Source organism: Oncorhynchus tshawytscha, linkage group LG34 (genome assembly GCF_018296145.1).
Source record: "Oncorhynchus tshawytscha isolate Ot180627B linkage group LG34, Otsh_v2.0, whole genome shotgun sequence".
In the NCBI taxonomy this organism is placed as follows: domain Eukaryota; kingdom Metazoa; phylum Chordata; class Actinopteri; order Salmoniformes; family Salmonidae; genus Oncorhynchus; species Oncorhynchus tshawytscha.
In genome coordinates this window covers 10,176,360-10,186,061 of record NC_056462.1, presented here as the reverse complement: position 1 = coordinate 10,186,061, position 9,702 = coordinate 10,176,360, and the positions used below count along the sequence as shown (strand labels likewise).

The window sequence follows — 9,702 nt, the reverse complement described above, 5'->3', positions numbered from 1 at the left end:
TGGGAAGAAATCTAATAAATGTGAATTCAATTTTGGTGAAGGGAAATGTTTTTATCCGTTATTTTACCAGGTAAGTTGACTGAGAACACGTTCTCATTTACAGCAACGACCTGGGGAATAATTACAGGGGAGAGGAGGGGGATGAATGAGCTAGTTGTAAACTGGGGATTATTAGGTGACCGTGATGGTTTGAGGGCCAGATTGGGAATTTGGCCAGGACACCGGGGTTAACACTCCTACTTGTACAATAAGTGCCATGGGATCTTTAACGACCTCAGGGAGTCAGGACACCCGTTTTATGTCCCATCCGAAAGACGGCAGCCTACACAGTGTCCCCAATCACTGCCATGGGGTATTGGGATATTTTTTAGACCAGAGGAAAGAGTGCCTACTGGCCCTCCAACACCACTTCCAGCAGCATCTGGTCTCCCATCCAGGGACTGACCAGGACCAACCCTGTTTAGCTTCAGAAGCAAGCCAGCAGTGGTATGTAGGGTGGTATGCTGCTGGCTTAGAAAATAACATTATGTAAAACATTTCCAAAAACGACATTCCTATTTCCTTCAGTCATGAAAAAATAAAGGCTCTGGGGCCTGAGAGGGTGGGACCACATGAGACAGTACACCATGTAGATCCTCACAAAATATTTGAATCCCGGAAAGCGTTCAGTTGCAGAAATTATGTTGATCTTTCTTAACGTCTTTTCAACTTGTGCAGTGCTGTTTACTCCCATCACTATAAAAGACACAAAATCCACTTTCTTCACATGAATCATTCTTGGGTTCTGCTGCTGGTGATAGGGCCTTCTCAGGCTGCAGTGTAGGCCTACCGGTATTCACCACCATTGGACCTTCACAGATACTCAACCTTTCTCCCTTCTGACAGCCTCTGCATTGGAGACTCTTAAACATAAGGATCCAACCCTTTTTTTCAATTTTCGCCTAAAATGACATACCCCAATCTAACTGCCTGTAGCTCAGGCCCTGGAGCAAGGATATGCATATTCTTAGTACCATTTGAAAGGAAAAAGATAATACAAAGAAAAAAACAACCGTCCTTTTCTATTTTTTTGTATCATCATCTTTGAAATACAAGAGAAAGGCCATAATGTATTATTCCAGCCCAGTTGCAATTTAGCAGTGTATGTGAAAAGTTTTAGACTGATCATTGCATTTCTGTTCAAAACTCCCCAAATGTGCCTCATTTGTTTATTAATAACTTTTCATGTTCAAAATTGTGCACTCTTCTTTCACTATAATAGCTACTGTGAATTGAACAGTGCAGTTAGATTAACAAGAATGTAAGCTTTCTGCTAATATCAGATATGTCTATGTCCTGGGAAATTCTTTGCTCCTTGTCCATTCACTTCTACCTTACATGTGAAATCTCATTAGGCTTCTCACCTCTACAGACACTTCTTACATGTCCAAATATTTTACAGCAAGAACATTGTAAAGGACGATTTATAAACACAGAAACCACTTTCAAGCAGGCTAGTATAACTAAATACTTCTGGGCGCAGATTTTTGGAATTCTTCAGAATAAGAGTCCCGTTTTGTACATTTTATAAATGAATAATTACAGGTGAAAATGATGGAAAATGTGCACAATTGTTAATGTTTTATACTTATCATACAAATAATCATTAAAAGTCTTTCTTTAAGATGTGATTTGGTTATTTTTTCAAGCCTAAATGGTCAACCATTTTGTGTGTGTGTATACTCCTGTCATTTATTGCAGAATTGTCTTTACGTTGTGTCGCAGTAAAAGCAGGGTCCATTCTATGCAGGAGAATTTTAGATTCAAAATCCACAGTTTACACCCAGGGGAGCGTCGCTGCTTATTTTGCGGCCTAAAACAAAGCAATGCGCATGCCCAGCCCACCTGAGAATCTGTCTTTTTCAGCCATCCATTTCCTGTGTTTGAAATGCAAAATCCACTTGTCACTTAAATATCGCTGGATTGATTGCTTTTACCCTTGTGACTCTTTCATACTCTTGCCTGTCGTTTTTTCCGTTAACGTTACGACTGCTGTCAAACACACCCCGGTAATGGCTGGTAATGGCTGGAATGGGCTCAGTGGGATACATTGGCTCTCTGTTGAATCTATAAGAACGCTAAAACTGTGTTGGGGATTTAACGCACCGTCTCGACAATTACAGTGCCTTCACAAAGTATTCATACCCCTTGATTTGTTCCACATTTTGTGTTACAGCCTGAATTCAAAATTGATTCAATCGTTTTTTTACTCTCACCCATCTACACATAATATCCCATAATTACAAAGGGAAAACATGTTTTTAGATTTTTTTTTTTTGCAAATGTATTGAAAATGAAATACAGAAATATAAAATGTACATACACAACAGTTCAAAAGTTTGGGGTCACTTAGAAATGTCCTTGTTTTTGAAAGAAAAGCACATTTTTGTCCATTAAATAACATCAAATTGATCAGAAATACAGTGTAGACATTGTTTATGTTGTAAATTACTTTTGTTGCTGGAAACGGCTGATTTTTTAAATGGATTATCTACATAGGCATACAGAGGCCCATTATCAGCAGCCATCAGTCCTGTGTTCCAATGGCACGAATTGATCATTAGAAAACCCTTTTGCAATTATGTTAGTACAGCTGAAAACTGTTGTGCTGATTGAATAAGCATTTGTGGGTTTGATTACAGGCTCAAAATGGCCAGAAACAAATAACTTTCTTCTGAAACTCATCAGTCTATTCTTGTTCTGAGAAATGAAGGCTATTCCATGTGAGAAATTGCCAAGAAACTGAAGATCACGTCCCACGCTGTATACTACGCCCTTCAGAGAACAGCGCAAACTGGCTCTAACGAGAATAGAAAGAGGAGTGGGAGGCCCCGGTGCACAACTGAGCAAGTGGACAAGTACATTAAAGTGTCTAGTTTGAGAAACAGATGCCTCACAAGCAGACTTAACCAGGTTTTGCCTGTGCTTAGCTTTTGTCTGTGCTTTATCCCCCCCAAAAAATCTAAAATGATCCCTTTCCAATGACAAGCATACCCATAACATAACGCAGCCACCACCATGCTTGAAAATATTTAGAGTAGTACTCAGTGATGTGTGCATACTGAGTGTTTTGATACACCATCCAAATTGTAACAACTTCACCATGCTCAAAGGGATGTTACATGTCTGTTTTTTTTTAAATCTTCCCATCTACCAATAGGTGCCCTTCTTTGAGGCATTGGAAAACCTCCCAGGTCCTCTCCTGTGTCTGCACCTCATAGTTCCCCTGGGAAACCTGTAAGGGAGAGGGAAATGGACAGACAGGAGAGGCTAATCTGAGGGACAGTTCCAAGGGGCAAGAAATTAAATGAACACCATGCAAGAGGCTACATAGAATTGGTGTGTGTCCTTTCCTCACTGAGTTGGTTCCCTCTTCCAGCAGTCAGGTTGTAGTCTCTTCTGCTCCTCTTCTGTTTGTTGGCTTCAATGGTGTACATCCTCCTCTCCTCTTCTTCCTCAATATCACAAGGAAGCAATGGTGTGTCATGTTAATCACTCTATTATTGATCTACTGGTGTCATGTGACAAAATGTTTAAATTGTGTTAAAATGTAATTATAATCCCTCAAAGTTTACTGTAATTAAGCAATAAGGCATGAGGGGGTGTGGTATATGGCCAATATACCAAGGTTAAGGGCTGTTCTAATGTACGGCGCAATGTGGAGTGCCTGGATACAGCCCTTAGCCGTGGTATATTGGCCATATACCACAAACCCCAGAGGTGACTTATTGCTATTATAAACTGGTTACCAACATAATTAGAGCAGTCAAAATAAATGTTTTGTCATATCCGTGATATACTGACGGTCTGATATACCATGGCTGTCAGCCAATCAGCATTTAGGGCTCGAACCACCCAGTTTATAATATACAATAAACTAGTGTTTTTCCGATCTTGTAGCTGTCAATATATGGGTACATGTGACAAAATGTTTAAAATCAATATTTACTGTTAAAATTGTATTAGGTTACCTAATATACAGTAAACAAGTGTTTTTCCAATCTTGGAGCTGGCACAGTATGGGCATGTTATGCTTTGCTATGTTAATAACAATGGATTATTGCTCTACTAGTGGCACACATCCCCCCAAAAAATCTACCAGCTATTTTTACAGCTACATTTTTATTTTTTTTACATAGGGGTCATCAAAGTTCACTGTAATATAACTACTTTAAAACATGTGGGGATAGAGCAAGAAAATGTATTTAAACACTATTTATAATCTCTCTTTAATGAAATAGAAAAAAACATAAAACTCACTAAGATCTTGCTGTGAAGCTGTGTGTGTCTCTATGTACTGTGTTTTTCTGTCATGACTGTAAACGCATCTTTCTTTAATAATTGAACATTTGCTCAACAGCACCACCATTATGCTACTGCAGCCTCTCTCTACCTGTGATATCAAAGTTGTTTTTTATAAGGTGCAAAAATGAAATAAAAGACTTGGTATCACTTAGATTCTGGAAGATTGAATATTCAAACTGTTTGCTTGGAATGATTTGAAGCTATCGTCTCTATCTGTGCATGAGCCTGCATCCGCCTCGGAGTGACAATTTCATGGATCCTGGTTACAGGTCAAGCTATTGTGTTATCCTAATAAAGGATTTGGAAACTAGAAGTGCTCCTGGGTGTAATGGACACATCCTCATCAATCTACAGGCAATACCCCATAATGACAAAGCGAAAACAGGTTTTTAGAAATGTTTGCAAAAAAAACATACCTTATTTAAATAAGTATTCAGACCTTTTGCTATGAGACTCGAAATTGTGCTCAGGTGCATCCGCACGTCTGTCTATATAAAGTCCCACAGTTGACAGTGCATGTCAGGGCAAAAACCAAACTATGAGGTTGAAGGAATTGTCCGTAGAGCTCCGAGACAGGATTGTGTCGAGGCACAGATCTGCGGAAGGGTACCAAAATATTTATGCAGCATTGAAGGTCCCCAAGAATACAGTGGCCTCCATCATGGAATGGAAATGGAAGAAGTTTGCAACCACCAAGACTCCAAGAGCTGGCCACACGGCCAAGCTGAGCAATCGGGTGAGAAGGACTTGGTCAGGGAGGTGACCAAGAACCCAATGTTCACTCTGACAGAGCTCCAGAGTTCCTCTGTGGAGATGGGAGAACCTTCCAGAAGGACATGCATCTCTGCAGCACTCCACCAATCAGGCCGTTATGGTCTAGTGGCCAGACGGAAGCCACTCCTTAGTAAAAGGCATGACAGCCCGCTTGGAATTTGCCAAAAGGCACCCAAAGGACTCTGACAATGAGAAACAAGATTCTCTGGTCTGATGAAACAAAGATTGAACTATTTGGTCTGGATCCCAAGCCTGGTGAAGCATGCTGGTGGCACCATCATGCTGTGGGAATGTTTTTCAGTGGCAGGGACTGGGAGACTAGTCAGGATTGAGGGAAAGATGAACGGAGCAAAGGACAGAGAGATCCTGCTCTAGAGCGTTCAGGACCTGGGGTGAAGGTTCACCTTCCAACAGAACAAAGAACCTAAGCATACAGCCAAGACAACGCTTGAGTGGCTTCGAGACAAGTCTCTGAATGTCCTTGAGCGGCCCAGCCAGAGCCCGGACTTGAACACGATCAAACATTTCTGGAGAGACTGTGAAATAGCTGTGCAGCGACGCTCCCCATCCAACCCGACAGAGCTTGAGGATCTGCAGAAAATATTGGTGTTAATACAGGTGTTTCAAGCTTGTTGAGTCATATCCAAGAAAACGTGAGACTGTAATCGCTGCCAAAGGTGGTTCAACAAAGTACTGAGTAAAAGGTCTGAATACTTAGACAGGTGTCTGCCTTTCCAAATCATGCCCAATCATTCTATGTAGGTTGATGAGGAAAACTATTTAATCCATTTTAGAATAAGGGCAAAAAGGGTCAATGCAGATAGGTAAATAGTTACCAAATAGCTACCTGGACTAACTATTTGGCAGTCTTATGGCTTGCGGGTAAAAGCTATTCAGGGTCCTGTTGGTCCCAGACTTGGTGCAACGATACTGCTTGCTGTGCGGTAGCAGAAAGAACAGTCTGTGACTTGGATGGTTGGAGTCTGACAATTTTTAGGGCCTTCTTCTGACAACGCCTGGTATAGAGGTCCTGGATGGCTGGGAGCTCGGTTCCAGTGATGTACTGGGCCGTACAAACTAACCTCTGTAGTGCCTTGCGATCGGATACCGAGCAGTTGCCATAACAAGCAGTGATGCAGCCAGTCAAGATGCTCTCAATGGTGTAGCTGTAGAACCTTTTGAGGATCTGAGGGCGAATGACAAATCTTTTAAGCCTCCTGAGAGGGAAGAAGTGTTGTTATACCCTCTTCACGACTGTGTTGGTGTGTGGACCATGACAGATCCTAGGTGGACACAGAGGAACCTGAAGCTCTCGACCTGCTCCAATACAGCTCCGTCGATGTGAATGGGGGTGTGCTCGGCCCTCCGTTTCCTGTAGTCCACAATCAGCTCTGGTGTCTTGCTGACGTTGAGGAAATCGCTGTCATAACATGGATGCCAAGAGTGTGCAAAGCTGTCATCAAGGAAAAGGATGGTTACTTTGTTTAACACTTTTTTAGATACTACATGATTTCATATGTGTTATTTCATAGGTTTGATGTCTTTACTATTATTCTACAATGTAGAAAATAGTCAAATAAAATAAAAATCTGTAATGAGTAGGTGTGTCCAAACTTTTGACTGGTACTGTATATGAAGCACCTTTTTATAGAGGGTAGAGTTGAGATTGCATAGGATTTTCCTTTCTATTTTGTATATGGACTTGAAGTTTATGTCAATCAATGCCAGGAGGATACAAAACCTGTTGAAGATTAAAGCTTTTTTTTGTAAGGACTGCAACTCAGATCTTGTATTCGTTCAAGAAACACATTCATCAGTGAGGGCAGTGGCATTTTCTTGGCCCACGGGGCTAATAATTCAGCTGGGGTTGCAATTTTAGCACATCATTTCAAAGTGTTTTTTTTTTACATGGACAGATTACTTGTGTTGTGTAATGTATATGGATACTGTTCTAGTCCTCCAAATGACTTACTTCTGAGAAAATATCCATCCAGTCAGATTATAGTTGGTGGGGACTTTAATATGGATTATTATAATGAGACTGATATACACTGCTCAAAAAAATAAAGGGAACACTTAAACAACACAATGTAACTCCAAGTCAATCACACTTCTGTGAAATCAAACTGTCCACTTAGGAAGCAACACTGATTGACAATAAATTTCACATGCTGTTGTGCAAATGGAATAGACAACAGGTGGAAATTATAGGCAATTAGCAAGACACACCCAATAAAGGAGTGGTTCTGCAGGTGGTGACCACAGACCACTTCTCAGTTCCTATGCTTCCTGGCTGATGTTTTAGTCACCTTTGAATGCTGGCGGTGCTTTCACTCTAGTGGTAGCATGTGTAGTGGCAAATCGGTTCAAATATGACACAACCAGGAACTTTGTGAAAATCAATGTAGACTTTTAATACAACAGTATCTTAAGCCGGAGCGGTCCGCGGAACACACACACTTTTTCAGAGCCCTCGCTCTGAGTTATACACCTACCATATAAGTCCCTCCCATATGCAAATTAAGTTACATCCCAATCCGTGCTTCCTGCTTGTTCAGCCCAATAACGCCCCCATCTGCTTTCCATTAGATCCTAATGGTGACAAGACCCTTGCTTTGACCCTTCACTCAGCTTAATGCGTTTTCCTGTTTGTGTGTTATCTAGGGTCAGCAGACTATGTGTCTCTTCCATTTTTAGCATGCTCAGCTATACTAAAAATACTATACATTCCTCTATGCTATAGGCTTGCTTTATCTCTGTAATTAACTCTGTGTGTCTTTTGTATGTGTCTTTCATCTCCTTTAGCTTTAGGGTGCCCAGCTGTTCTGGTCGCCTTCTCTTCATATGGTTGTCTAAGATCAAACAGACTTGTCTCCTGTGATGTGATTGATGTCTGTAATCCATCAGTTGGTCCTTTGGCTGACCCCCTCCTTAGACAACCTCTGACCTTTGTATGTCCAGCTGCCCTAGGCGTCTATGTGTTGCCCTCTCCCATGGCCCCACTCTGGCTTCCTGTCCTATACAATAGACAATGTATTTTACCAGAACAGGAAATGAACCCATAATTGTATCTTTCTCTCTTGTGTTACCAAGATCATGTATATAATCTCTCCCACATAACCAATTTCTCCCACACATGAGACGGAGTCTACAACCCACACAAGTGGCTCAGGTAGTGCAGCTCATCCAGGAGGGAACATCAATGCGAGCTGTGGCAAGAAGGTTTGCTGTGTCTGTCAGCGTAGTGTCCAGAGCATGGAGGCACTACCAGGAGACAGGCCAGTACATCAGGAGACGTGGAGGAGGCCGTAGGAGGGCAACAACCCAGCAGCAGGACCGCTATCTCCGCCTTTGTGCAAGGAGGAGCACTGCCAGAGCCCTGCAAAATGACCTACAGCAGGCCACAAATGTGCATGTGTCTGCTCAAACGGTCAGAAACAGACTCCATGAGGGTGGTATGAGGGCCCGACGTCCACAGGTGGGGGTTGTGCTTACAGCCCAACACCGTGCAGAACGTTTGGCATTTGCCAGAGAACACCAATATTGGCAAATTCGCCACTGGCGCCCTGTGCTCTTCACAGATGAAAGCAGGTTCACACTGAGCACATGACAGACGTGACAGAGTCTGGAGACGCCGTGGAGAACGTTGTGCTGCCTGCAACATCCTCCAGCAAGACCGATTTGCCGGTGGGTCAGTCATGTTGTGGGGTGGCATTTCTTTGGGGGGCCGCACAGCCCTCCATGTGCTCGCCAGAGGTAGCCTGACTGCCATTAGGTACCGAGATGAGATCCTCAGACCCCTTGTGAGACCATATGCTGGTGCGGTTGGCCCTGGGTTCCTCCTAATGCAAGACAATGCTAGACCTCATGTGGCTGGAGTGTGTCAGCAGTTCCTGCAATTGGAAGGCATTGATGCTATGGACTGGCCCGCCCGTTCCCCAGACCTGAATCCAATTGAGCACATCTGGGACATCATGTCTCGCTCCATCCACCAACGCCACGTTGCACCACAGACTGCCCAGGAGTTGGCGGATGCTTTAGTCCAGGTCTGGGAGGAGATCTCTCAGGAGACCATCCGCCACCTCCTCAGGAGCATGCCCAAGCGTTGTAGGGAGGTCATGCAGGCACGTGGAGGCCACACACACTACTGAGCCTCATTTTGACTTGTTTTAAGGACATTACATCAAAGTTGGATCAGCCTGTAGTGTGGTTTTCCACTTTAATTTTGAGTGTGACTCCAAATCCAAACCTCCATGGGTTGATAAATTTGATTTCCATTGATCATTTTTGTGTGATTTTGTTGTCAGCACATTCAACTATGTAAAGAAAAATCTATTTAATAAGAATATTTCATTCATTCAGATCTAGGATGTGTTATTTTAGTGTTCCCTTTATTTTTTTGAGCAGTGTATTAGCCCATAGGCCTAACATTGGTGTGAACAAATTGGGGAATTTCTGCCAAAGCCTGGACTTAATTGACATATGGCGAGTTAAAAACTGTGGAGAGAAACAGTACACATGGAGTAATAGAGATTGTTCACTAAAATCAAAAATGTACTTGTGGATGTTAACCTCTAGTCTTGA

General features: G+C 42.5%; 3 protein-coding genes across 6 annotated transcripts in view; 2 read left to right on the top strand and 1 right to left on the bottom strand.

Moving 5' to 3' along the window:
* Positions 1-9,702, bottom strand: part of LOC112231940 (zinc finger protein 583) — a 969,163-nt gene that overhangs the window by 518,496 nt on the left and 440,965 nt on the right. The gene's annotated exons all lie outside the window — the stretch shown is intronic.
* The window catches only part of LOC112231889 (zinc finger protein with KRAB and SCAN domains 8-like), a 359,191-nt gene that overhangs the window by 92,558 nt on the left and 256,931 nt on the right, over positions 1-9,702 (top strand). The gene's annotated exons all lie outside the window — the stretch shown is intronic.
* The window catches only part of LOC112231888 (zinc finger protein 629), a 233,573-nt gene that overhangs the window by 80,868 nt on the left and 143,003 nt on the right, over positions 1-9,702 (top strand). The window lies entirely within an intron of this gene.